Source organism: Rhinoderma darwinii, unplaced genomic scaffold (genome assembly GCF_050947455.1).
Source record: "Rhinoderma darwinii isolate aRhiDar2 unplaced genomic scaffold, aRhiDar2.hap1 Scaffold_70, whole genome shotgun sequence".
NCBI classification, from domain to species: domain Eukaryota; kingdom Metazoa; phylum Chordata; class Amphibia; order Anura; family Rhinodermatidae; genus Rhinoderma; species Rhinoderma darwinii.
The window spans coordinates 307,501-312,500 of NW_027464260.1; the positions used below are offsets into that span (position 1 = coordinate 307,501).

The window sequence follows — 5,000 nt, forward strand, 5'->3', positions numbered from 1 at the left end:
AAGAGCGCACCTTCACCAGGTCACCAAGGATGTTACTACATACCTCTTCCCTTTGGAGGGTCTTTCTTCCCGTCGAAACTAGACACCGCGCGTTCCACGTGTAGAACCTGACCACTGCACTAACTAGAAATAAAGTGCATCGGTCCCTGTCACCAACTTCTCTGTACGCCCCATAGGCCCACTCGGCATAGGAGAGGCTCTCCATCTCTGGCCACCCGATGGAGATCCCCACCTGGTTGTATACCTCTATATTGAGAGGACACTGAAGCAGGAAGTGCTCCATGCTTTCCAGCGTGTCGCCGCACTCCTCCCGGGGACAATCCCTTTCATCAGAGTTCCTGTACTTCAAGTTTCCCCTCACATATAACTTACCATGGAAGCAGCGCCAGGTCAAGTCCCAATACTTCTGGGGGATCCTGTTTGAATTCAAAAGCGTCAGTCCCTCCCTCAGATCCCTACCTGGGCAGTCCTTGAGGGCCAAGGATGCCTGGAAATAGGAGGCGATCACCCTAATGTCGAGGAGTTTCCTCGGCAGCGTGATCACCTCATCCTTCCCCAGACACCATCGACGGACAACCTTCAGAACCGGGGCAACGTAAGCCGGGAGATGCCCCCGCTGCGATCGAAGATCCATCACTCGCCCTCCGTTCTCCCATTCCTGGAAGAAAGGCTGAAACCACACCTTGCAAGAAGCTACCCACAGAGGAGCCCTCTCTTTGTAGAGGATTGCCAAATTACATTTAAGAAAAGTGTTCACTAGGAACACTACCGGGTTGACCATACCCAACCCACCTTGTCTCCTTGTTAGGTAAGTCACCTCTCTCTTAACTAGGTTCAGCCTGTTTCCCCATAACAATTGGAAAAACAGGCTGTAGACCCGTGTCCAGAAGGGTTCTGGCAAGATACAAATGCTGCCCAGAAAAATAAACAATGGGAGCAGGTATGTTTTGCCCAAGTTGATCCTTTCTCTGAAGGTCAAAGTCCAACCTTTCCACTGGTTCACCCTTTTGGTGGCAATCTGCAGTCTGCTTTCCCAATTTTGAGTAGGATAGTCACCTCTGCCGAAATTTATGCCCAGAACTTTTGCAGTGTCTTGGGGCACAGGGAGGGTGTCTGGGAGACAAAAATCTGGGTCTCCCACTCCCAACCAGAGACTTTCGCACTTATCCAGATTGATCTTGGACCCAGACGCGTCCGAGTAGCGATCTACCTCGGACATCACCCATTCCGCCTCCCCTTGCGAGGAGACAAAGATAGTGACATCGTCGGCATACGCTATCGTCCTTACTGCAGACTCCACGACCGCCAGGTCCATCCTCACACCCACCAACGGCCCGCGATCAATCCTCACAAGGAAGGGGTCGATCGCGAACACGTATAGCAGCGGGCTAAGAGGACAACCCTGACGGACACCAGAGTCCACAACGAAAGGACGACCAACCCAACCGTTCACCAGTGGGAAAGTCTCAGCCCCAGCGTACAATGTTTTCAGCCAATTCACAAACCCCCCAGGCAGACCGTATCTCAAAAGGGTGGACCAGAGATACTCATGATCAACTCTGTCAAACGCTTTTGCCTGATCCAAAGACAGCATGTACCCCTTCCAGTGCCCAGCTCTGCCCTGTTCCACCGCCTCCCTGACACCCAGGACAGCACTAAAGGTGCTTCGACCTGGGACAGTGCAGTGCTGGACTTCCGAGAGGAGCTGTGGTGCAAACTCGACCAACCTGTTAAACAGTACTTTTGCCAGAATCTTCCGGTCCGTATTGAGAAGCGCTATGGGACGCCAGTTCTCAATACGGGACGGATGTTTACCCTTTGACAGCAGGATCAAGGCTGACCTACCCATTGACTTTGGCAGAGCGCCCGAGGATAGGCACTCATTAAAAACCCCAGTCAAGAGGGGAATCAAAGCTTCCCCAAAGGTCTTATAGAACTCGGACGTTAAGCCATCCGGTCCCGGCGATTTCTTAAGAGCTAACCCTTCAATCGCCCTCTTTACTTCCTCTTCCTTGATTTCCTCTGTCAAAACGCCAAGAGAGGGGCTTATCCTTGGCTCCGGAATGGTTTCAGCCAGGAAAGCCGACATTTTGTCTCGATCTAGTTCCTTCCTACTCAAGAGGTGTGAGTAGAAAGATCTAACCACCTCCAGGATCCCTGATTTGGACCTGTTCAGGGATCCCGTACTATCAATCAGTCCTGCCACATATTTGCAATCCACTGACATCCTACAGTTTTTGTAAGGGTCGGGCGAGCGATACCTCCCGAAGTCCCTCTCAAAAACCAAGGACGTGTGCCTATCATACTGACACCTCTTAAGCAAGGACTTCACACAGGAGATATCCTTGCGGCTACCTCCTGTCGAGACAAGCTGCTCGAGTTTCCTTCTTAGGTCCTGGTACAGACAGTGTCCGGCCAGGCTCCTAAAGTTGGAAAGCTGGCGGAAGAATTTTGCTGCACGTTTCTTGAGCATCTCCCACCACTCTGACTTACTGTTACAAAGGCCCAAAAGAGGTACCTGGCTCTGCAGAAAATCCTCGAAGGACTGTCTGACTTCCGCTTCTTCCAGGAGTGCCGAATTCAATCTCCAAAAGCCCCTTCCCATCCGATGGGTCTCTGCAACGTTCAAAGAAAAAACAATTAAACAGTGATCGGAGAATTCTACCTCCTCAACCACAAGTGGCGAGAAGACAGCCTCCCCCTTCAAATAAAACCTGTCTATTCTAGATCTAATCTGACTACCCCTATGGTATGTGTAACCACTGTGGTCCGGGGTGTGCCTGATGTGGACATCCTCCAGACGAGCCTCACTAACTATGCTATTTAAAGCGACGCTGTCATAACCCAGCCTGTCTTTGGAGCCCCTCCGGTCCTTCTGCCTCACAACTGTGTTGAAGTCTCCTCCAAAGACCACCTGACGGCTGGTAAAAAGAAAAGGCTTGATCTTCATAAAGAGGCATTTGCGGTCCCACTTGGTTTGCGGACCGTAGATGTTTATGAGCCTAAGCTCTTGCCCCTTCATGAAGACGTCCAAGACCAGACACCTCCCCATTTCTACCTCGATCACTCGTCTGCATTTTACCTCTGTTGTCCTGAAAAGGACAGCCACTCCGCTATACGGCTCGGCCGCAAGAGACCAGTAAGATGGCCCGTGCCTCCACTCCCTTCTGGCCTTATGCACTGATGCCAGGTCTGGCACCCTGGTCTCCTGCAAAAATAAAACATCGGCCTCAACCCGGCCGAGAAAATCAAAGGCCGTGAATCTGGCCGCATCTGACCTAATGCTGGCGACATTAATACTCGCCAGGGTCAACGGAGTAGGTACCGCCATCAAGAGTGATCGAGTTCGACCGCTAGCTTCTTCCCTCCCCCAGTTAGCCCGTCGCTATCTGGGTCCGGGGAATCTTCGTTGCCTCTCTTGAGACTTACACCCGAGAGATCCATATCCTTAGCCAAGTCTTTCACCTCTGGAACCAAAAGAGGAGAGAGTGAGTCCACAACATTACAAACAATATTTACACTCCCATCACCCGTCACCACCCCCGTTTCCCCACCCCCCCCCTTTGTCCACTAGTGCCGTGACAACCCGCTCCCCAGGCATTTGGCCTACTACCTGGCTCGAGGGTCCAGCACCTCCCGAAGGACCCGACCTTCGCGCCGATACCTCACCTCCGCCCTCCTCTTCTTCCGAAGAGGAGGAGATGTCCTCCCGAAGGGCTTGGTACCGGTTGGAGAGCCCTATCAGGGGGGAGCCAGTCAAGCCCTCCTTTGGGATCTGGCCGGTCTTGGATGTTTTTAATTTAGGAGCCCTGGTTTTGCATAGGGTCTTCCTACCAGTGTCCTCTCTTTTGTCTTGCCCCCTCACTTCGTCCTCGTCCAAACTTCCATAGTACGAGGACCCACTAGAGGGGGCTTCTCCTCTCCTCCTCACCAGTCTCCTGATCTCCTCCTCTACCCCACCGTCCCCAAGGGCCTCCGCAGACATACCAGCCTCCTGAGGGACGGCAGACTGAACCCCATGGCTTTGGGGCCCCCCCTGCTCCCTCTCAAGTCGGCGGCACTCCTGCCTCTTCAGTTTAGAAGAAGGCAGGGTCCTTACCTTCCTCGACCCTATCACCTCTCCATCCTCCCCAGCCCCCTCCCCAGCGACACCATCACCACGACCACTGCCACTGGCCAGGCTAGGCGCCACCGGGTTGAAGACCAGGTTGGCGAAGGAGCGCGGACAGCGGCTAAAGGGGTGACCTAGGTCACCACACAGGTTACACCTAATGTCCTTACAAGTGGCGGCAAGATGGCCCAAAGCCCCACACAGCGCACACCTCCTCTCCTTACACTGTGCGCTAAAGTGTGTGGGGCTGCCGCACTTATGACAGACCTTCGGCTGCCCCTGGTAAAAGACCAGGATCCTGTCCCTCCCCAAGAAAGCAGAGGAGGGCATGTGGGACACCGAGTTCCCCTGGACCTTTAACTTCACGGAAAAGGTCCAGGCACCAGACCAAATCCCGTGTTCGTCCCGATTTTTTTGGGGCATTCCTTTGACCTCGCCATACCTCTCCACCCAGGTCATTATATACATGCAAGAGAGTGACTCATTACTAGTCAAGATGGTCACTCTCTTGATGACCTCACTCTGCCTTGAAACGGCCTGAACGGCGAAACCCTGCCACTGGGGCAATGCCCGGCCAGCTCATGACGGGACCAGAAGGATTCCAACCCCTCTGCCGTCATGAAGCTGACATCGAACACCGAGGTGCCGTAGGGATGGATCAGGGCATAGATATCATTAGCCCTAAATCCCATCTCCAGGAGCAGCTCCACAACCCTAGATCTTGGGGGGCTAGCTTCCTTACCGACCCACCGGAGACGGGCCACATTCCTGCGGACACCCCCGGGTCCCCCTGTCGGAAGAGACAACACTGGTGGTCCCTTCCCTTGGTTTTCTCGGAAGGCAGCCTGTCCGTACTTCTCGTACCAGAAAGACAGGTCAACCTGCTCAC

At 53.6% G+C, this 5,000-nt stretch overlaps 1 protein-coding gene across 5 annotated transcripts in view; it reads left to right on the forward strand.

Moving 5' to 3' along the window:
* LOC142728935 (uncharacterized) overlaps positions 1–5,000 on the forward strand; it is a 500,634-nt gene that overhangs the window by 218,003 nt on the left and 277,631 nt on the right. The window lies entirely within an intron of this gene.